This window comes from Leiobunum rupestre, chromosome 3, assembly GCF_980474605.1.
Source record: "Leiobunum rupestre chromosome 3, qqLeiRupe1.1.hap1, whole genome shotgun sequence".
NCBI classification, from domain to species: domain Eukaryota; kingdom Metazoa; phylum Arthropoda; class Arachnida; order Opiliones; family Sclerosomatidae; genus Leiobunum; species Leiobunum rupestre.
Genome location: NC_143386.1, coordinates 834,191 through 859,604, shown reverse-complemented (window position 1 = coordinate 859,604; position 25,414 = coordinate 834,191). Strand labels below are relative to the sequence as shown.

Here is a 25,414-nt window from a genome sequence, read left to right as displayed (position 1 = left end):
AAAAAATAAATTTAATTTTTTAAAATAAATAAATAAAATATTGTAAATACCTTGAGTCATAGTTGGAAAAGTTGTCGACGATCATTCAAATTTGAATTTGGAGGAGATAATTTGCGACTAAATAAAAATATTTATTTTAATTATTGTAATTATTTTTTTAAATTAAGTATTCCTTACTCTAAAGTTGTAACTATTTTAACTTCCTGTCTATCCAAATCATTAATAAAAAATAGAACTATCATGCCTAATTCTAAACGGATAGTATATCTTGTTAGATGAAAGTCGGTAGATAAAGTTAATTGTTTTTTTTCGAAAAAAGGAAAATTGTTGCAATTGAAATAGTAACAAAAGGTCACGTTGAAGGCTCCTACGATTTTTGTGTTGATGAAACCATGGGATCTTATTTAAATTTTGATATATGCGCATATGTTTTCCAATTAAACGTAAAATTTCGTAAGAAAACCAGCCTTCAAGAGTGGATTGAGTGTGGAACAGTAAGCCGTCAAACTCAAAACCCTCGTGGGGACAGACAAAATTAATAGAATGAACGTCAAATAGACAAGAATTGTTATTGATTCTTCTAGAAAAAACCGAAGCGAAAACAGCTGGTGATAATTTGAAAGATTTTTTTATAAAGCGGCAAGCAAAAATGATTTTTTTAAAGGTTCTACTAAGGCTTGACACTCAAGAAAGACTGTTTTCATACAGTAATTTTCAAGTCTAATTGAAATATCGTTAATTTTAAAAAGATTACAATTCCTTACTTTGCGTAATGCTAGATATTTAAGTGAAAAAGGGTTAATAGCGAGAGGATGAGAAATCTTACCAGAAACAGTCAAAACTTCGCGAGAGCCCATGGTTTATAAAAGGAATACGTTGAAAAACACTCTTTTATAAGAAAAAATTTCAGAATATTTAATTTTTACATCCTGATTTTAACCTGTTTTAAAATCAAGTCAAAAGACAATTTTTTATCAAATACACCCTGCAGAAATATAATTTTATCCCTTCGTTTAAATTTTATACCTCGCAGAAATATATTTCTTCCCATAGAATTTTAAAACATCTAACCCTGTAATTAACAAAATTCTTACATCTATAATCGATTTTTAAAGCAAAAAATATTAAAACTCTTAGGGCGTTGTCTTTTTTGTCTCGAAATTAAATATAAAGTCCTTCAAAAATAATTAATAATTTTATATTTTTATACATGTCTATATTTAAATTGATATTCACAAACAATTTTAAATACCGTTTACATACTGATAAATTATAACTAGGTTCTATCCTTGTAGTATTAATCACTTTAATATTGAAGGTTTTATATTTTGAAAAAAATTAATGAAAAAATACATTTGGTATAAAAGGGCAAAAATTTTACTATTGAAACATAACAGGCTAAAATGGCTTCCACAAGTAATAGTCAAAACTCCGCGAGTCAGGTAGTTTCAGTTTTTGATAGGCCTGAAGGGGAGATGTTATTAGAGTCGGACGAATCGGATGGGGACTATATTCAAGAGGTCCGTAGAATGTCAAACATCGAAGAAGTTGGAATCGAACAATCAGTGAAAGTCAAGAAAGGTTGAGTGTCTTACGAAACTAAAACTCCGAGAAAAAAAGCGAGCGACAAGGGGGTATATCTAGATATCCAGATATATTCATATAAAAACATCAAACATCTTCCCCAAGATGAACTCTGGAAGGGTGATTATAAAAGGGTGAAATTCTTAGCTAACACCCTATCCATGGATGTTATTCGAATCATAAACTCAACAAACAGGCTGAAAAAATTAATTGAGCAGACGGAAGGAAAAATTGTTGTACCACCCACGAAGGCAAGTTAAACTCATTACTTAATTATTCGTAATAGTAATTAGAATAATATTTTAGACCTGGAAACGAAATTAGAACATGGATGACTCCAGTGATTACGATTCGGACAGTGAATTAGACTTTTCATCTTTAAACAGTTTTAATTATAAAAAGTTTTATAAAATTAAAAAAAAAGCCCTAGAAATTCAAAAAAGTGGAAATGTAAACAATTGGATATTGATCTAGAACTAATAGACTTAAACGAAATCCCCACACATTTATTTTTTACAGTATTTGAAAAGATTCTGTCCAAAATTATCAAATACGTAAGACAAGAAGCACCCGGTTTCGATTTCCTCAGATTTGCAATTCAATCGGAAAATTTAGAACATCCAATTAACATTAAATTTATTAAAATTGATCAGTTAACTGTTTCTCGAATATATAACCATATAGCTCGCATTACTCAATCGAAAAAATATTTCTTACTAGATGGAGAAATTAAATTTAGTATAATTCTTTTGAAATCCCCACAGAAAATGGGAAAAAAAATTTTAGCTCTAAAAACAGAGACATTATCGATCTTGATGCTTTCTTGAAAACTAAAACCAATTTTTACTATATCAACAACGTAGACAATTTGTGCGTGGCGAGAGCCCTTACAGTCGGAATAAAACTTTGTGAAATTGCCGAGTACAAAAAGAAAAAACTTCCATTAACAAGTGTTCTTAAAGAATATAGATCCTTAACATACTTTCGTAGTAAATTACAAACTAAAGCCGCTAAGAAATTGCACGATGATGTGGGAATTGCACAAGGAGCTGTTGAAATTGGTGACATAGCTAAATTTCAATCATATTTAGCCCCAAAGTATCAGATAATAATATTTAACGCCACGGAAAATTTTCAAATTTATTTCAAGGGTTTTCCCCCTGCCGAAAATAAAATTCTACTTGTAAAAATTGGCACGCACGTTCATTTAGCTAAAAATCTACATTCCATTTGGGGCGGAGTAGCTTCGTGCTTAGACTGTGAAATTTTTTTTTATTCCACCACACATAGAAACAAACACCACTGTTTTGCTGCTTCAAATATTTAATGTAAAAGGTGTTTAGGTCAAAATTTTCACGAAATTTTAGAAATTCCTTTAATTCGTTGTAAACTTTGCAATAGGTATTTAAAACAAGGTGAATGTTACAGTTTTCACCTTAAAAATGAAACTTGCAAGCTTTTTCACAGATGTGAAAAATGCTGTGTTCAATTTGAAACTTCAATAACTCACAAATGTGAAACAGCTTGCAACTCTTGTAAAATTGAACATCCTCCAAACCAGCATTATGTTAAACAGTCGACATTTAAAAAAACCACGATCCTATGTATATTTCGATATTGAAACTATAATTGAGAATAATATTCATAAACCTGTTCTGCTAGTGGCCCAAAGCGAAATTTTAAATCAACCTGTGGAAACCACGGTTTTTGAAGGACAATATTGTGTAAATAACTTTCTCAATTTTTTGTTTCAACATGAAACGCAAGAAAAAAACAATTAGGTCGAAATTTACCAACCTCATCGTAATGGCCCATAATCTAAGATCTTTCGACGGAATGTTTATTATTTCTAAATTAATTAGTCATGTTATTCCCGAGGTTGTTTACGATGGAGCCAAGATACTTACTATTTATATTAAAGGGGTAGATATTCGTTTTGTAGATTCTTTGAACTATGTTAGTGCTCCACTAAGACATTTTCCTAAAATGTTTTCTTTGCCTCAATCTAAAGGATATTTTCCCTATATTTTTTGGACGAAAGACACTTTGAACTATTCAGGTAAAATTCCGGACGAAAAATATTTTGAGCCTAGTAAAATGAAAGAATTTGAATACCGAGAATTTAAAAATTGGTATTCACACAAACAGCTCGAACCGGTCTATTGTATTAAATCAGAATCCAGAGCGTATTGTCTTTTAGATTGTAATTTATTACGCTTAGCTATGCAGAAATTTCGCATCTTATATAAAGAACTAATTGAAATTGATATCAGTAATTATGGGGGTATTTCTCTTTCTGGGGCACTTAATAATGTATTTATCGACAAGTTTTTAGAACCATATACACTATGTACTATACCGGCTATCGGTTGGGCAAGTAGACAGAATCAAAGCGAGATTGCATTAAAATATTTATCTTGGTACGAGAAGGAAAATAATTTAATTTTGCAAACTGTCAGATCCGCGGTTGGGGAACAGGCTGTAGGTCCGTATTTTGTAGATGGCTACTGTGAAAATCCACCCATAGTAATTGATGTAATGGGTGATTTCTGGCACGGTTGTCCAAAACATTTTTCTGGCTCGAGCTTTAATTCAATTGTCGGAAAATCATTCAAAGAAATTAGAGAAGGAGAATTAGATCGAAAAGAATTTATTGAACAAAATTTACCAAACCACACATATATTCAAATTTTTGAATGTGAGATATTAGAACTGTTGAGAAAGAATGCCGAGGCGAAAGTATTTATTAATACAATTAAAATTATTCCTAAAATTAACCCTAGAGATTCTTTAGTTGGAGGGCGTGTAGAAACAATTAAGCTGTACCATGAAGTAGAACCCTTAATTGGAGAACAAATCCGATATTTTGATTTTTGTAGTCTGTATGCGTATTGCTTACAAAAAATGGAATACGGTTGTAAAAATGTTAAAGTTATCACACACAACTTTGATTATGCACCAGACGTCTATTTTGGAATAATTAGTTGTCGAATCCCCCCCAGACACCTCTACTTACCCGTTCTTCCCTACCGATTTAATAAAAAACTTTATTATCCTTTATGAGGAAGTTGTGTAATAAATAACGATGACAAATGTACCCACAGTATTGACGAACGAGCTATAACGGTAGTTTTACCTTCGGTGGAAATCTACTACTCAATAAAAGAGTGTAACTACAAACTGTTAGAAATTTTCGAAGTTTATCACTATAGTATTACAACAAATTTTTTCAAACCATATATTGACATTTTTTTAGAGCAAAAGTTAAAAATTCAGGATTTCCACCCAATATTAAAACATATCAAGAGCAAAAAGAGTATTAAGACGCGATATACGAAGCTGATGGAGTAAGGTTAGAGCCTGAGGAAATTGTTGATAACCCATCCTTAAGAACTTCCGCGAAATTGGCGCAAAATTCGTTATGGCAGAATGGCGTTAAGAATGGATAAATCATCAACTAAAATTATACATATATACTCCCAATTAACCGAGATTATAGCAGACACATCGAATAAATTAACAGACTTTCATTTAATCAACAACGATGTTGCCATGGTAAGCTATAAAAAAGTGAGCTAGCCCCAACATTTTCAAAAGGTAATGTTATTGTTGCTTCGTTTGTCACCAGTTACGGGCGTATTCATCTGCATAAGTTAATTAATAGGTTGGGAAAGCGTGTAATTTATTATGACACGGATGGAGTACAATTTACACATAAACCAAACGAGTGGCTACCCCCCCTCGGTGGTAATTTAGGTGAACTTACGTGCGAGACTCCGAATACATATATCACAAAATTCGTATCACATGGACCTAAAAGCTACAGTTTTAAACTTGAAAATAATCAGACAATTATAAAACTTAAAGGAATAACTCTTACCAGGGAGAATTCAGAAATCATACATTTCGACGCTTTCAAACAAATGATTTTTGTACCAAATACCGAGTTTAAGGTGAAAATTCCCTTTAACGTAATAAAAGATAAGTACAAAATGCTTTTACGTGTTGGCAACTTAAGTAAAACTTTCAAAAAGACTTTGTAAACGTGTTCTAAAAGATAATATTTCTAGTGTCCCCTACGGCTATTTTTTAGAATGTGAAAATGATAAATTGTAAAATAAAGTTGTCATCTTTTAATTATAAATCTAAAAAACATGTAACAAAAAACTTGCAAAACAGGTGTCATTTAACAACATAGTTATCGTAAATGAAATCTCTTCCGAAAATCGAGTAAATACTTTATTTTTAAATAACCTAAGATTTAAACTTTTAACTTCCAAAATTGAATTTTTACTAAAAAACGGGAATTAATATTTTTTTTTGGTGAAGGAGATATTATGATTTATTTTTTATTCAAAAATGTTATTTTTGTATGTTATTATGAAGTTTATATAACTGGTGAAGGAATGGTTTTGATAAGAAACATTATACTTTTAATAAAATAATTTTTTAAATTTAAAATGTGTTTGTTTATTTTTACATATATTCTATAAAACAGTCAATGTACTAACAAAATACGTAGTATGTTGTCTTTGTTTAAACAGTAATGTCTTATATAAAATTTATTTCACCATTTCGAATGATGGTGTCAGGACCTACGATGTCGGGCAAATCAGCATGGACGAACTCACTAATTAGATGGAGGAATGAATTAATTGATAAACCTCCAATTAAAATTATTTATTGTTATTCGGTTTGGCAATCAGGTTACCATGATTTATCTCAGTTTTTAACCGATATAGAGTTTATTCAAGGACTTCCTCCAACGGACAGCGAGTTTTGGGAATCCAATAGAAATTCCTTACTTATTATTGATGACTTAGCAGAAGAACTTTACAAAAATCATCAAATTGCTAAATTGGTTACCGTAGACAGTCATCATTATGAAATTTCAGTCGTATTAATCTCACAAACCCTATTTCCTCGAGGCAAACAATCTCGTTTAATCTCTCTTAATATGTCATATCTAAATCTGTTTAAATCTCCTCGAGATCTAAGTCAAATCCAATATCTGGCCAATCAAATATCTCCAAATAATACAAAAATAATTAAAATGGCCTACGATATGGCTACTAGAGAACCTTACAATTCACTATTTATAGACACATCTGTCACAACTCCAGATAGCTTACGATTAAGATCGTACACATTTAATCAAATCGGACCACAAATGGTAGTTTTTTCCAATAATAAATAATTTACTATATTATTAGCAATTTCATTAAAGAAAATGGAACCAAAAAAGACAGTACGTAAAAAATCGACTCCTATTGCAAATCCCTCTGACAGGTTTAAAACACACTATCCATATTTCAATTTATTGTATAAATCTAAAGGAGGGATACGTAAAAATTTATTAGCTAACAGTTCTCCAACGCAATTAAAAGCCTTACAGACCGTTTGCAAAAACTTGAAAGGGAGTGGAATTATATTATCTTAAGCCAAAAAAAACAAACTTTCTAAATATAAAAAAACAACACGGTTCTTAGGCAGTCCGAAAATTTCGCAAAAAAAGAAGCGTGCTCTAATAATTCAGAAAGGTACGGGATTCTTCATACCGACTTTATTAGGATCTATTGTTCCTTTAATTGCCAATTTATTCAATAAAAGATAAAATGAAAAAAATGATTTTAGTTCCCGCATCGAGTGTCGGACAAATATCTCAAGAAAATAAACAGCTTGTTTCTCAACAGGAAACATATTATAACTTATTAGATAATGAGATGCAAAATATATTATCTTCTAATTTAAACAGTCGTTCCAAATTACGAGAATTTCTAAAAATACTGAGCGAGGCTCGGGAAATGAGAAGAGCAATACCGGTACCTAAAGTTGAAATTACAAACCTTCAAGCACCCGTACCTGTTGCTCCATTAAATTCCCCGTTCACCTCGCAAATTTATTCACCCTTCAAAACGCCCGAGGGAGATAACGCTGGCGACGCTGCGGAGCTGCGTTTAAATACTATGACACGCAAAATGAAAGACTATCTCAGCGAGAGAGAAAACGAACAAACTAGGAAATTCCCGAGTTTTTTAAAAAATGTAGAATCTTGGAAAAGAAAAGCATCTACGCCGATTGTTAAGCAACAAAAGACAATTACTGATGATAGAATGCATAAACGATTAAATCGAGAAAATGAAATATTTGAAGAATACTTAGAAAATACCGATATTGGAAGTCAATTAAGCAAGGAAGATGATTGGGATCGAGAGCTATTTTTGAGGAGGGTGCTGTTGATGGAATTCCAATATCGCCGCAAAAAAAATTAAAATTACCATCCCCTAAAAAATCGCCAAGGCCCAAAAGACAGACCCGCCCTCCTTCTCGTTGGCAAGAATAATAAAAATGTGTAAAAATAATTATGTGTGAAATAAATAAACATTTTTTTATTTTAAACAAATCGATTTGTTTCGTTTCCACTCTTTCATCAAATGAATACATATATTCAACAACGCTAAACTATCATTTCTTTTTAAATCGAAATTATACAATTCGTTAATTATTTTACTGTAAGAAATCCCCATACATCCCGAGGTTATAAAATAAATTACATGAGGTCCGCAGTTTTGGCTTTTATTTGATTGCAATTTATGAGTATTGAATTGAATACGATTGCTATATCGCTCTAGCAAAAATCCATAGACACGATGTGATCTTCCTAGAGAACAAAAAAGTCCAGAGTGTTGCCCGATTTGTAAACAGCCGTCCAATGAGAGCCTGGAAGCGTATCAGGATCGGTGTTGGTTACGAAACAATATGATTTTTTTTATTGGAACTTTTGGTAATCTATTAGCGGGAAACACTCCGATAAATTTATTTAAAATGTCGCACGTCGAAAGTCTCGTTACATTTTACGAGGTACGTGTCTCTTCCTAGATCGTAGGCTTTGTCACAAACTCCAATATCTAAGCTGTATTCGGGACTTCTTTTTTTAAATTTCATCGCGGATGTTACTATTGTTGCACTACCGCCAAATATTACAATCGCGAGACCCAGGAGAATGTGTACTTCACCCATGGTTAACAAAATGATGAATAAAGACTTTAGCGCTCTACACTTGAATTTTAACTAATTCTTGAGCGTAAAACGCCCCTTTAATTATATTGCCTTTCAAATCTTTCACAATATACATACAGGGATCTCTCGTAATTACTCTATGAATTTCAAATATTTCGGCTGTAAACGTTCCTCTGTATGCTTTATCAAATGTTGCTTTTGCAACGGCTAATCGAATTTTATCCCCAATTTTTAAACTTTACTTCTAAAATCATACTAAGTTTGCCATAGTTTTTATCCCAAATTGCCGATTCATTGTTTTTATTGACATCTTTAGGGGCGATTCCCGTTGTTGAATGTTTTCGAGCGTTATAAGATTTTGCAATTAATGGTAGTTTATTAAGATACTGTAAATCGCCGGTCTTGGTAATTATTTTAAAAATTTTAGATTTTACCGTGCGAACGAGTCTCTCAACCATAGAAGCCTTTTTCTCGGAGTATGTGAGGTAATGGTGGATTTTATAACGCTTTAAGAGAGCGCGAAATGGGGCGTTTTGAAATTCTGTCCCTGCGTCGGTACATAAATTAAGGGGTACCCGTTTTTTGAAAATCTCTCTAAAAGCCTTCACAATCTCGCTCGAGGTTTTATTTTTAATTGGCAGAATAAAAACGAATTTGCTTAAGATATCCTGAACTAATAACGTATAACGGTAATTTTTATTAAAAGTTTGTAAAATAGGGAGGTCTAATAAATCGGCCATAAATGTCTCATCAATCGTTGATACATATAATTTGTTACGTTTAAAATTTAACCTCCTAGCTCTGTGTTGTGTGTAAGTTGGTTGTTTGCTGAGAAATTTTTTAATTTCTTGTTCCGAAATTTTGGGAAATTTTTTTCTTAAAGTAACACTGTCAGAATAACTGTATGGGCTTTCAACATCGTAATAAACTTTACTTAATTGTTTGTCTGTTTTTGACAACACCATCTTTAAATGTATTAATAGAAATAATAAAAACAGATTATAGTAAAAGTTTTTATTTTAATAAATTAAATCACATTTTAAGTTTGACACATTTTGAACAATATCAAAATATAATTGACTTTCTACTATTAAGGGGTCAAGACCATTTCCTTTTGGAATCTAACAACAATATGATCGTAGTTTAATTGGGGGATAGCTATTAATATCATATTTTCCACTCGGTCTTCAAAATTTGTGCTAAATCCTAGTTTACAAGAGAGGTCGTGAGTAATCGAAGATTTACAATGTGGATTCTCACAATTTTCGGTAATTTCAAGCATTTTATCCATGAGCTCATGTACAATTATGTCACGCATAATATTTTTTGCCGACAAAATTAAATTAATCTCCTGATCGATTGTATGTTTACAATGTTTTAATCTTTTCCACCCTGCTTGGTTGAGAGTAAAACCATAATTTGTTGAATAAAAAAGATGATACAAATGGTTTTTCCTCTGGCACAAGCGCGTACATCCACGAGTTTTTCCTTTTGTCCCTTGAAACAGTCGATTTTTATCTTTGAACCTTCAAGAGGAAGCCAGGTGTGAAAACTAGCAACTTGGTCTTCAAAAAAATCAGTTATTTCCTTTTCGAATGTGAATAGAGATTGCCAGGCTTCCAAATTCAGTTTAAATTCGGCGCAAGTGTCTAGTCGGTAAATTTTGATGGATGGATTAACATAACCTAGCACCGATACTTCTTGTTTAGGTGACAGACTGTGAGTTCGAGACATCTTTACCACTACGATTTCGCGAAACAACTAAACAATCTTTGCCCTCGTTGATTGATTTTATTCCGTAATATACGTAACTTGACGCTCTTGGTTAATGACAAATCGGTTTTCGTATTCTCCAATAATAATTATGTTTTGAATATTAGTTAAGGGGGAAGAAAACTTCATTACCATCCGTAAACTACCATTTCGTTGAATTGAGAGATTGTTAGAGTTTGCCGAGGAATCGTAAGTTAAATCAAACGCGAATAATGTATTACCGTTTTTATAATTTTCGTAATCAATACAATTACCAGAGTTATTTCCAATTAAATCCATTGCCGAGAATAGTGAATAATATGACCTAGTGTAGAGATTTTTATTAAAATCTGGAGTTAGAGCAGTTTCTGGTATATTCTGGTCGTCTAATGAAAGTTGTAAGAACGAGAGATTATTATGGTTAAATTGAAAGGGATTTTCTCGACTAGACCCATTGTAAGTAGAATTGTTTACCATTCCGATTATTACCCGATTTGGAATTTTACCTAAAAAAATATTTGACTTCACGAAATCGCTCGCGCCTGCTGAAATTGTCAGAGTTTTAACAACAGTTTGTGTTAGATCGTACAAAGCTAATAATAATAATCAGCTAGGCTAATACCCAAGGCACCACCTTAGGCCTAAGTCGTCAAGCGACTTTTGAAGCCATTAATTCAGGTGGCCGGGTTACAATGCGTAGGAGGGTGGTGGCAAGCCCTGCATGCCACGTGTTCGAGCCAACAGCTCCCTACACTAACTATTACCGTTAACCTCAACAAGTTTTTATGGAAGGGGAAACCGAAGATCTCGGGGGAAAACCCCTTAAACCAGCGGGGAGAGAACTTGCAAACTCAACGCAGAAGGAGTAGTTCCGAGTTTTCATCCAGTGCCACAAGCTGGGATCGAACCCGGCTCCTCTTGCTGCGAGGTGAAAGTGCTAACCACTCCGCCACCCCACTGTTTGTGCAATATCGCATTATGAGCCAGCTGGAGATCTGGATTTACGAGAATATGTTTAGCCGTAAGAACCGCATCTTCGATACATTATCTATATTTGATATTAACATCTTCTTGTGAAATAATTATAAATTAATCGGAATTTTTCAAGAGTCGAATTCTTAAATTTACTTTGTTTAAAAGAAATTTGTCTATTTTACAAGAATCTACATGAAGTCTTCCCATATATTCACAAAGTTTCGATCCAGCAATATCTTTACTTCTTTTTAAAATTCCATTGTTTTTTATCTTTATGAACATCGTTAAACGCTAGCGTTGGGTCGCAAAACCCGTCTTCGTAATAACCCTCGGCGGTTTTGTAAGATTGTTTGGCTCCCTTATCAAAATTTAAAAATGTTGCTAAATATGCTTAATATGGGTAGCAGTTGTTGCTAGATTGTACTAAAGTCTCATTCATAAACACATCTATTTGGCTAAAAATAGAATGCAATGGAAGGTTACATAGCGATACTTTTTTTTCGGCTGCTGGAATATCTATTAAAACACCGTTTTGTTCTTTTTTAACTCGAATTCGAATTTTAAGCATCAAGTTTGACATGTCAATATAATAATCTCCCCCGGGGATAGAAAAATCAATCTGTGTAGCATTAGACAAGGGAGCTATAGGGAAATAATCTACAAATTTATTCCCCTCAATATTGCCATTAATCAGGGGTTCGTTAAAAAGCTCTAACTCTGAACACAGATTCAAATTGAGGCAAAATGCTTTAGTCAAGAAAATCGGTTTTTGTTCTCTTGCGTTTTCTTTGATTATTGCGTAATTTTGATTTGCGCTTCTTTACTCTCCGAGCTCCAGAGCCTTTCTGTGTATTTAATATGGTATCACCGAGACTATTTAAAAGATTTGTTCCAGCAATTTTACTATTTTTTTTTAACGACTCCTTAAAATTTTGACCCGCAACAACATCGTCCATAATTCTCTTCCCCATAACCAACCCTTGAATACCGAGTGATTTAGCTACGGGTGGAAAAAGAGGTGTTACGAATCTTGCTAAACTTTTAAAAATTGACCCAAATCCACGACCAGTCTGATATTGGCTTCCTCGAAAGACGTTATATCCGCGTCCTGTTTGTACATAATGATGATAATATATTTCCATGATGAGCTTGTTTTAAGTGTACTTTAGACTAAGCATCCTGTCTTTTAAATAATAATTTAATAATAGTCTTGCCTGTTTTATATGGCAGGAGTTCACCGTAATCCGACCTTAAAGAAATTTCTATAGTTTGTATTTGATCGTAGAGAACTGGAAAATAGTCTAAAAAATGAAATCTCTCAACTTGTGCTTGATTTTTATTTTCGTTTAATTTGATAATTCTCAGCAGGGGTGTATTAGTGTGGCCTGTAATTATAGGTTGTATAATATTTGTATAGACATAAATTCGAGATATTCCGTGGTTGATATCTGCGGGGTACATACCTATTTCGTTAAAAAGAGGTCTTTCAATTTGATTGTTTGAAAAACCTAACATTTGCCCGAGTTTGGGGTTATCTATTGGAAAGGTTAAAAAACTGTTTCCACCCAAACCTTTAACTGAAACAGTCGAATCTGAATTTAAATTAAACTCGAATTTAGCCCAACTCTGATGTGGTAATGAATGTTTCATTGCAATTAAAACATCATCAATAGTGTGGTAAACACCAGTTGGAATTCGACAATGGAATTTGTCTACAATATTTAGTTTATTATTTTTACCATGTTCGTAATTGTTGAAATCAATATCACGTTTTTGTCGTCGACTATTCTCAACTCTGTTTAAATCGTTTCGAAAAAATATAAAATTAGCCGTATTATCTAATTCTAATCTAATTTGAAGTGGGTCTAATGCTTTGCTTTTATAAACTGAGGAGATATAATCTACTTTGTACTCAATTTGTAAGAGGTCTGCTAGAGGACCGAATATTTTAATTTCCAAGCCACTCATTAATTCAATTTGAAAATAATAATTTCCATTTTCTTTGAAAATAAAAAATCCAGCCTTAAGTGAGATATGCGAATCAAAATATTTTTGAATTTCATTTAAAATTTTGAAATGAAGAGATAACGGTATAAAATTCCCGCTTAAATCCTTATCAGACTCGTAATAGTTACGTTCAAACGTATAACTGTCATTTTCCCAGTTAGGGACTTCAATTGGAAAATTTTTATTATATCTAAAATCTATAACCGATTCCTCATCTGACATAAATTTTTCCTCATACACTTTTAAAGGATTTTGACTGCTAATTACACCATTTTGAAATTCTGGCGCGTTTATATTAAAAATGTTTGCTAATCTCCCAGTGAAGGCAATTTGTAGATCTTTAGGGAATGAAATTCTTAAGTAATGACCTCGATTTATTTCTTCTATTGCGTAACTAATTTCGTACCGATTCAAAGGGGGGTAGTTTGTAGCTTGTTGAATCTCGTTTTTTAATTGCCTATGCAAAGATAATGGAATAATATTTCCAAAATCATCTCTCTGACCTTCAAATAAAAAAGGTTGGATAATTGATACGGAGTAAAAAGCCCAATCTTCCTGCTCAAATTGCGGTATTTTTGTAGTCTCAATACGTATGTCGATAAAATTGTTACGCGAATTAAAAGTAATATTATTTAAATTATTTAACGGGCCAAATTTTTAAATTTCCCGTAAAATAAGTGTCTGGTAAAATTTTAAAAAGATCTGCTAATGGATTTTGAAATTTAATTTCCATCCCTACCGATATTTCTAAATTAAAATATAAATTATCTTCATCATCGGACGACATCGCGGTTTTTAATCCATCAAACTGTCTTGGTTTACATCGTTCTAATAAATCGCGTATAATTAAGTGTAATGTGAACGGTTGAATTTCATTATTATATTGTCTTTCTCCCTCATATCTGGCCGCCGCAAACACAATTGCGTAATTATTCCATTGTATTTGTTTAATAACAGGCTGAGATGGTAGATTAACTGGTATTGGAAGAGAACTTGGTAGATTATTATCTTCGGAAGGATTTAAAACTTCTGGTTGGTTGACGTCTCCATTAATATTTGGAATTAAAGGTTCTGTGGTAAAATGTTGTTTAGATTTTCTTATGGTTTCAAATTTGACTTTTCTTCTAAATTTGTTTTTGGTTCAAGTTTTGGTTTTTCTTCTTCTTTCACTTTTAGTTTTAGTTTCGGTTTCTTGTTAATTTTCTGTTTTTTCCTCCTGGGTTGTGATTGTATTTCTTCTACGGGAATTTGTCGTGGTAAATATTTTTATTGTAATTTATTCACAACTAACGCTTTTTTAATTCGTACTTCGATAAAATTTGTTGCGTAAGTTAAAGAAATAGTTTTGGCGTGATTCGAGAGTGGATAATTAGAAAGATAATCACTGTCGACAAAATCATTTTCTCGAAATTCCAGAACAGACGCTTGGGGCGATGCTTGAGGTATTCTTACTTGCACATCTTTTTGTAACTGTATTTTTAATTTTGAACTAGCTTCGTTTTCATCTGCTTTTACCGTATTTATTTGTATTTTTCCTTTAAGTGTTTGATTGGCCTCAATAGTTTTAGCAAACTCGTTGAGTATATTATTTTGAAGAGATGTTGGAATAGTATTCTTATTTCTGTCTAGATCACCCTCGTAACGTTTGGGTGGAATTTCAATTTTAATATAATCCCATTGATTTTCTTCGGGTGAAATAACATCTGACACGTGCCCTACTTGGAAATGCGAATACTCATTTGTTATATTCGAATAAGTTTCAGGAAGAATTATTTCTGCTTATGCACAAGACCATTTTTCATTGTTAAAATTTAAAGGTTTTGATAACTGTACTTTAAAGTTAGAAGGCGTATTTTCCGGGTAAATATCGGGTGATGCGTTCGAAGGTAGAAATACTACGAAACTTGACATCTTTATAATGACAGTTTTAGTTGGGCGACATCTCGTTTTATACTAATAAAAGATTTAGCGTGATAGATCGAAAGGATTGGGATTTGAACTTGAGACTGTTTGAATAACATCCTGCAACGCTACCGATCTACCACGCTAAACCTTAACATGAAAGAGTTAAAATATCTATTGTACGTAGGAAAAATAAGAACAATATATTTTTTAGAAAACATATTTATTCACATATTTTCAATCATTTGACAAGTTTGTTCAAGATTTTCCAAAACCTCAATGGGCGTTTCAACTTGATTAAGAGTTAAAATTTGATTATTTTTACAATATTCTTGAAAAAAATAATAGCTTCCATCTGCTCATCAGATGGCATGACAAAGTCCGGTGGAAATACAATATTTGATTTCATTGTTGAATTTAAAGTTTCTTCACTCTTAATACCAGTTGTTTTTTTACGATGAATTTTCTTTGGAGTTCCATTACCAATAACAAACTCGTCGAGCCATTCTTGATGTTTTACGTTAAACTCGTTCAAATAATCAATAATTTGATCGTCTAATATTTCTTCTTTGGTTGTATATTCTGGTTTCTTTGAATGAAGACAATCGCAAACATCAATACGAATTTGATTTTTATATCTACTCAATAAGTGATCCATTAAGTGTTGCTTAAAAATTGTCTTGTCAAGATATTGTTCTTGACAAATCCAGCATTTAACACTAAAGTTTAAATTATCAAAGAAATTAAAAGCGTGTTTGCGACATGGCTCATTATAATAACAAGGATTCTCGTTTGTCGATTTGCATTTAATTTCTGGTTTCCCCATAAATAACTTCATTTTTTAACATTTAAATAGCTCGATTATTGAGACGTCTTACGCTTACACATATCCTTTGACTTTTAAATGTAAAAACAATTATTATTTATAGAAATAGTTATTATAGCAAGTTTAGACACGTTTATTAGCTGTTTAAAGTATTTTGGGTGGGGCCAAAACCGCCAAGGATATAAAACGAAGGTCGCGAATTCGTTTCCCCATCTCGCAAATAACTAATTAGCATTTTAAACCGCTAAAAAACGAAAAAAGTGACACCAAAAGTTAATTAACATAAGTATTTGGTGGGGTTACATATTACCGCCGATATCTCGGTTCGACCTTGTCCGATCGTGACCAAACTTGTTGGGGTGATAGACCGAGGCTTAGGGGTGATGGACAGTGCTCGAACATCGAGGTCAAGGATCATCTTCAAGGTGAAATTTGAGATTGAAAACAAAAATATGTTTTTCGATTTTTCCAAGGACAAAAATTTTGTTTTTGGAAAATATTTTGGGGGGGGAGGGGTGGGGGGGTTGTTATGGCGGCCATCTTGGAAAAAATGGTTCATATTTAGTTACTCTCTACTGCTGATGATTATTATTATTATTATACACACTTGGGCGTTTTGAAATGAATTAGTGTATTGAAATTTCTTGTTTGTTCCCTGCTATCTAGTGAAATAACTTAATGATATTGTCTTTAGACTTGTTTTAAAGAAAAATATGATATCTTCTGTATTTTAATATTTTTTAATGTATTATTACTGAAGTTTTCTTAGATTGAATGAAATCAAATACCAATTTACTAACAAACACGCCAAAAATTCGTACAAATCGAATAATACGAGGAATGATTGCAGCTAGATTGAAATGGCAAAAACCTTACACTAGCTACAATGACTTGTCACTGGATGACGTTCTGAGCGCTATTCGCCTTTATTATTTTGGAATTTTACTGTCGGTCGTGGCGTTTGCCGTTGAATGTTTCTTTTACTTTGCTATGAATTATTATAATTGTGAAGGACATTAAATATAAATATCTTGGTAAGTCTTTCAATCTCATTACGCCACTGATGTCACAACTTCAAAAAATATGAATTTTTTAAATATGATTGATATTTTGAAATATTAAATTTGGTGTTTAAGATTATTAAATGTGTTTGAAATGATAAAGTAATTTTAAATAGTTAACAAAATGATTAACATTCAGCGAAGTTTATTCAGTTTTGAATATGAAGTAAACTGATCATGAATTACAATTTGTAAATGAAACTTTTTGCATTAGACAATTTTCAGTAATCACAAGGCAGAATAAGCGCTTTAAAAACGTAAAATAGAATGTGACTATTCACAACAGTTATGAAGCTAGATCTTACGTCATCAGTCCACAATGATTGTTTTTTGTAGACGCGTATAAGTGTAGGACTTAATATATTGTGTAAAAACTAGATAACACGTTGCTAATTTTGTTATTTGTATGTGCGATTTTAGTCGCTTACTCTACTTGTTTCATAGGTCATGTCATTTGAATTAATTAAGAAGAACGACCATCATCTGCTCTTTCGCCAACCACAACGAAATGTTTCAAACTCGCTGATATCTATACACTACACTTTATTTTAATGAAACCATAATTTTCCCCTTCCCCGCTTATTAAAAAGTTTACTTATTTTGAAATAAATCCACTTATTTAAAAAAAACACTTATTTTTCAAACAAAAACCATTTGGTAACGTAAGTGTTTTCGGAATTAGTAAAAAAACAGACCCCGCGATCCAAATTTATTCATTCTTTTGTCAGAGAAGAGGAGTTGAAGTTTACCCTATTTATTTAACCATGGAAAACCAAGTTGAGATGAGTATAACTAAAACTATACTAAGAATTTCTATTTAAAACGCTTGAATACTGGGTAGGATTTTTTGATTTCATTCATTGCATATAATGTTGATAAACTACAAAACTATTGCCAAACTATTGTTCATACTAACCATCTTCAATCGAGGCCCTTTCAAACTTTATAAAAAACAAAATTGACTCTGGCACTTGAAATAACTCATAACCTGAATTAAATATTAAAAAACCTCTAGTGAAACAAGTCCGCATTATATAAAAGTTAACTCTTCCCCGTAGCCGAATTAAGTTAAAAAAAAGTTAAGATTCGAAACCTCCATTCGAGGTAACAAACCCTCCAGTCAGAGGATGAGTCTCAATAAATCGCAGTATGGTGGATGCTCTATTGAGTACAGTCTGTTACAAAAGTCTTCGACAAAGGGAGTTTTTGCATTTTTCTTAAATTTTCTCGAAACGTGTAAGCGATAGAAAAATGACACCAGAAACAATTTATAATATTTTTTGTTTCCTTTCACGTGGAGTTGTCGGTTTTTTTCAGAGCAACAATAGTTTCGGCGGTAACGCCAGATAACGTTTTTGACAACTTTTTTAATAATGCAGTTACGCCCCTGAAACCGGCATTTTCGGATTCAGGGTGGTCGATTCATATTTAGAAAGTGTCACTGTCATTGCTCTACCACCAACGGTTGAGGAGTTATAGCCGGTTGCAATTTTCGATTCCATTTGGGAAAAACTAAAAGACGTCAAATATCACTTGTGGCATTCTCTCGATAACGCAGAGCGTTTCAACAACATTTAATATTGTATAGGAAAAGAGACGATAATGGAATCAATGAGAGTAGAAAATAGGTGTAGAAAACTGTAATCACTGGTGTAGCAAAAGATTTCCGTCTTTTAACCCCTCAACCGATTCTGCCAAATTCGTTTTTACCACAAGTAACATAATCTCCATTAGTATGACACTTGCCATTGTTTCAATGTTAAACTTTTAGTCACTGTGTCTATCAAAATATTGTAAAAAAAGCCATTCACTCGAGGAAAGGATGCTAAAACAGTAATTATAGGTTTTTACACCTATTTTCTACTTTAATTGCTTCTTCTTTGTTGGCGTGTCTTCCTTTGTAATCGATGAGGATTTCTTTGAAAGCCAAGATTTTTTGGGCAGGCACGAAGATCAGCCGCGTGTTTCCGTTGACTAAATTTTTTGTCCTTCCGTCTCTTTTAATCGGTTTTCGCATTCTGTTTTAGTAATCACCATCCCGCCATATTCACAAAGAAAGTCTCCTGTTAAAAACAGTAACAGTCATCATTAAGGCATACAGAAATAAACAAAACATATGAACGAAAGGTTTTACCTTGTTCAAAGATTTTTGTTGTGAATAAACCTGACCCTTGGTTTTTTGTCTCGTGTACCACAAGCGCTGGGCTTTGTCCGGTTCTAATTTCCTCGTGTAGGTCTTCGGTTAATTCCTTAATTGTTTTTCAACTGGGAACTCTCTGAAAAAGGTGGTGCATAGGGTTATGATTGAATTCCAATAGTACTAGTAGTATTGTCTCTTACAATGTTTTCCCAGTGGGCTAGCACTTTTGTTGCGAAGCCGGACTTATTCTAACTGAACTTGTGGCCTTCTTTACAATTTGCTTCTCACATAGCCCATGTTTGCTAAACTTCAGCCTGAAAAAATTGGTAAATAATTGAATATTTTTCAACTAGCTTAGATGGTAATTAATATAAAAATAACTTGTTTGCGATCTCCAGGGTTCTCTGATCCATTTGTTTGTGGTACCACAAATCTCTTAATTTTTTTATATTTCCGTCACTGAGTTTCTGGTCATATTGTTTTTCTACAGTGTTCCCAAATTCTTCAGTTGACGGAAAATTCACTTTGGGGCTTGGCGGCACAAGGAACAACAAATCCTTTCGGATTTGTTTGACTGTGGAGGCTTCTGTAAAATGAACAAAATTTCATAAAAGGGAAAATAAGTAAATATTATTTATAATGTACAAATTTATATTAATGTACCTAAATCAAGGTCTGAATTTGACGATGTTGTTTTTGTCTGGGATGAACTTTCGCTTCCCGCCATTACTTACTTTTCCGGTGGAGCATCTCGGATGTCTTTTTCAGTAGCAGCTAAACAAGTATAAAGAAAAACTATCAAAACTTGCCAAAAATGTTAATTTGATTATAGAGACCCATTTTTTTTAAATTTATTATTTTAAAAATAGCGTAAGACCTATTATCAATACAAAAATAGAAAATTTTTTACATTTGGCGAAAGCTTTTTTTCAGCAGTGACTTTGTTTGTTGTATTTTGCTGATATTTACGCTTTGCAGTGGTCAATGAATGCGATAGTAAGCTACTGACAAATGTTTGTTGCTCTTCGGATCGGTTGACCATGGTGGTTTGGAGAGCTTTTCGATTTTGCATGTTACTTTGGATAAATTTTCTTTTACCTGTAACCTATTAAACAACAGTTAGTAATCGAGTAATTAAATTTTAATTCAGCTTAATTGTTATGTACCTGTCAATTTCTTTGGCCGCGTCCCTCTTTGGTTACAAAAAATGGGGTGCAACATCGAAACCAGCCATTATTTTTCTGATCGCAAGATATCTGAAATACAAATTAAATAAAGCATAAATTTTAAATACTTAAAATATACCATGATTTGCACAAAACGGACGAATTAAATCTTACCGGTCAAAAAGGGTTTCATGTAATCTTCGATAAGAAGATTCCTTGTTGTCGTAGTGGATGTTTTGTGTTCTTTAACAAAGACCACGAAACATTTAGAACCACTAGAATCGTGGCCCCACGACTATTTTTCATACTCGTTAACCATAAGGTTTTCAGGTATTCCGGACCTCTGTCCAGAAACCAAAGCTGAGTAGAAAATTAAGTATTTTAAAAGTAAAATTTCAGTTATAAGTCAAATTATCTTCTTGTTAAAATCAAAATCACAATAATAATAAAATAATAATAATCAGTTAGGCTAATACCCAAGGCATCACCCTAGGCCTAAGTCATCGAGCGACTTTTAAAGCCTTTAATTCAGGTGGCCGGGTTACAATGCGTAGGAGGGTGGTGGCAAGCCCTTCAAGCCACACGAGCCAACAGCTCCCTACACTCACTATTACCGTTTACCTCAACAAGTTTTTATGGAAGGGGAGACCGAAGATCTCGAGGAAAACCCCTTAAACCGGTAGCGAGAGAACTTGCAAACTCAACGCAGAAGGAGTTGTTCCGAGTTTTCACCCAGTGCCACAAGTTGGGATCGAACCCGGCTCCTCTTGCTGCGAGGCGAAAGTGCTAACCACTCCGCCACCCCACAAAATCTTACCGTTTTGCTGTCGTGAAGTTTTCTACGTCAAACGAATCTTCACTACTTGCTAAGCAAGAGTCTATTCGTTTGATTATCTCTGGTTTTGCAAAGAAATCAGGGGTGTACACTGGCTCCAACGTGTTTGGGTTTGTCATTGTTTCAAACTGTTTGTTGACTGCTACTTTTCCTATTTCTCGTGAAAAACCGAGAGTCCACGTCGGCAAGACGTCATTTTCTAAGTGTTTAACAAATTCGCAAAACTTTTCGTCTGTGAAAATTTATAAGAAACACATTTACAAATTAAATTTTAGGACAACATATTTAAAAAGTATAAAACTTAACCAATAAGGCTGACATTTGTGCCAGCTCTAATGAAAACAATGAAGCGTTTAAGAGCCGCAATTATATTTTTTCCGCTTTCCGCTTTCACCTTTAGAGAAAATAAATATTGAGATATGTTATAAATTTGAACATTTTATATAACAAAAGAAATTTCAGGAATGACAACTCTCTAGCCTGGCATTTATCATCTCCTGAATAAATTCGCCAATGTTTTCTATGTGCATAATAAATTTAGCAATATATTTTAGGAGTTTTGCCACGTGGCGCACATGTATTTTTCTGGCGTCTATAAATTTATATATGAAATTTAATGACCCATTTTTGGAATCAGGAATATGGCGATAAACCTAATTCTTAATAGTACGTTAAAAGATAAAAATAATAAATATTTAAAATTAGAACTCACTGTCACTCACGTTAAATTCCATATTAAGCATGAAGTGGTTGAACTTGACGAGCACTTCTTCGTCGTCCCCAAACGCATCATAAAGGCCACGGCGTTTTAATTCGGCGCGAGGCCCCTTGGGCCAGTCAAAACTGGTCGGTGGTCGAGCCGGAGGTAGACCAAGATCTACAACTTTGATAGAAACTTTCCTTTGTTCTTCTGATGAAGAAGAAAAACTCAAAGTTCTTTTCTTAGAAGAAAGACGTTTTCTTTTTGGCAAACTCGTCTTCGGAATCATAATAAAAGAAAAATACAAAATTAATGGCAATTATAATACCAAGTTCTCATGATATTATTAATAGTTCATTTATTTTATTTTTATTTAACAATATATTATAATATATTCTAATTACCAGTAGGCAGTAGTTGAGATTCAACTATGACCTTTTTTAACCGCAACAACTTTATTATACTCTATTGGAGCTGGAATTACCGCGCTGCTGGCACCAGACTTGCCCTCCAATGGATCCTTGTTAAAGGATTTAGAGTGTACTCATTCCAATTACGGGGCCTCAAAAGAGCCCGTATTGTTATTTTCCGTCACTACCTCCCCGTGCCGGGAGTGGGTAATTTGGGCGCCTGTTACCTTCCTTGGATGTGGTAGCCGTTTCTCAGGCTCCCTCTCCGGAATCGAACCCTGATTCCCCGTTACCCGTAACGACCATGGAAGTCGCGTAGCCTACCATCGAAAGTTGATAAGGCACACACTTGAAAGAAACATCGCCGATACAAGATCTTGCGATTTGCCCAAAGTCATCCAGAGTCACCATGGTTAACTTGCCGAAGCCCGATTGGTCTTGGTCTTTTAAAAATGCTCGTTCCCGAAGGTCGGAGCTCTGCGGCATGTATTAGCTCTAGAATTACCACAGTTATCCAAGTAAAAAACTACGATCTAACAAACCATAACTGATTTAATGAGCCATTCGCGGTTTCACCTTATTTCGGCATGTACTTAGACATGCATGGCTTAGTCTTTGAGACAAGCATATGACTACTGGCAGGATCAACCAGGTAACAACGGGAGACGTCGTTAGTGCTTACTCGGGAAAAGGCTTCGCTTGACGCAAGTGCCGTTGTCACTGATAAATTTTCTCGATTCGCTTACAACCATGGCAGCGTATTTCAGCCGCCGAAATCGGTCGTATCGATAGTGTGAGGAAATGGCCTGATACGAGGCCGCCCTCTATTCGCGAATCGGTGCTCATTCTACAACGCACCTCATAGGAGGACGTATGTGAGTTAGCTGTTACGCAAGCAAATCTGACTGATAACCAGTTTGACTTCACTAAATATGGTACTTGGAAAACAAATGGAGCCGTTTCTCTAAATTGGTCACGACGAGCACACAGCAGCCCATGTAACCCGGCACAGCTGGCACCGGAGATCCCGGTGTGGCTCCAAAAGGCCGGGCCCTCATACGGTGGTTTGCCTCCCCACACCAGGCTACCCAATACGCCGAGGCGGCCAGGAGCCGAAACTCAGTATCCAGCCCAAACCTGACCAAAGTCGGAGGTGGAGATAGGACCATTTGATCAGAGCTAACATCTCCTAGTGCGCCACCGCCCTTATGGGTTACAAGAGCCGGACACCGACTCCCCGGTAAAGCCACCAGTAATTGCACGGGGACGGGGAAAGATGTAATATTTCGACGGCAGGTTGACTACGTTTGTTTTTGTTTATGAAATTTCGTTTGGAACAAATTTTTAGTTCACGAAAGAAAGCGAAGTTGTTTGTTACTTTTGGGCAAGAATTGCCTATAATTAATTACATTTCTGATTTTCGATAAAATCAGACTAAATTTAAGAAATGTATGTAGATTTCAAGCCAAAAATAGCCAAAGCATTAAAATGGGCTAATTCCCAACTACTTGCACTCAGATTAAAAAAAAATATTGGGATACCGACAGTGGCGGCGCCAGGTGGTAGGCGAGGTAGACCTACCTTCAAAATTTTACAAAGGGGCTTAAAATATCTTTTTGCTTGGAGGTGAATCAACATATTTTTATAGTTAGAAACATTATAATATGGACCCCAAAATGCTTCTACGGGCCCAAAAATTAAAAATAGGGGCCCAGCAACTGACTTTGCCTACCTTGCCAAAAATTCTGGATACCGAGCCTGGTAAATGGACCATTCAACGAGACATCGTTGACCTTTATAGCCCTATCTGTTAAAGAGATATGAACGACACACCGGCATCGGCTACACTGTACATGAAACCATAACACACAAATACCTAGGATTGTACTAAAAATAGCGTTGGGAGAATAAGAAGTGTCATACTTATGTAACAATATTATAAACTGATGGTATACACAATTAAGCTTACTTTAAATAATAAGCATAAGCAAAGTCGTCTGTTATCTTTCAATAGAAGACGATTTATCTTGCTATGAACTTATACCAAATTTCTAAGGTTTAGCGCGATAATTTTGTGAAAGGATAGGGTGATTGACTCATTGTTCTAATTGTACAGAAAGCGCTTTTATTTTGGATGATTTCTTATATGCATTGTTATATCACAAAAGTGTTGAAAAACGTTAACAGAATACCGAACACGTTAGTTCAACGGAAATAACGCAATTTCAACCAGATTTAAACGTCTTTTTGCTACCTGGGTAGTCCATGCAGTTTTATTTATTATTAAATTTTAAAGGAAATGAAGTAGTAAACAAAACGCAATGCATATCTTTCCACTTATATTTCTTATTCAAAATGAAAATATAAGATTCATTAAATAATTCGTGTATTTAATGTGTATATGAGGCACGAACATGTATATCCAAATATGTATAATTTTAATAAAGGAGCTTTACAGTCAAAGTGTTAAGTGACAGTTAAAAAATGCAATATGATAATAAAATATGTAGTTCCCATTATTCAAATCAGAGCTAGCGTCAAAAAACTCAGTTCTCTTAAAAGTTTTACATGTAGCTCAAATCAGAGTTAACGTCCTCGTCTTCGTCGTTTTGTTTTGGATCACAATTCTTGTCCAAAACTCTTCACATCCCGAAACCGTTGCTTTCTAATGTGTGTTTTACCTAAGATCTCAGAACTTCTTCAATGTCAAATAGCTTTGCGATATTACGGCAATTGGTGAACAGCTTCTGCATTTAATTGAAAATCTTTCAGTTAGAGGTAAATTTAAAAATTAATTTAACGAAATTCACACTTATCAATTTAATTTAGCTTTAGTCACTACATTGTAAACAAAAGCTGGGACCTTTTTGGTATGTCTTATTGCTTTAAACTGAACTCACTGCTAGTCAATATGTCGTTGTAAACAAAAGAAAACCAAGGCCTAATTTATATTATATTCCAATCTTCAACTTATATGAAGATTATCTTAAATTAAAATGAAATGTCAATGAAAAAGCTTACCTTAGAAGATTATCT

The 25,414-nt window shown here is 33.7% G+C and overlaps 1 pseudogene; it reads right to left on the bottom strand.

The window, feature by feature from the left end:
• Positions 1-22,218: 22,218 nt before the first annotated feature.
• Positions 22,219-23,030, bottom strand: LOC149949071 (small subunit ribosomal RNA; annotated as a pseudogene; the record flags this gene model as incomplete).
• Between the last annotated feature and the right edge of the window lie 2,384 nt (positions 23,031-25,414).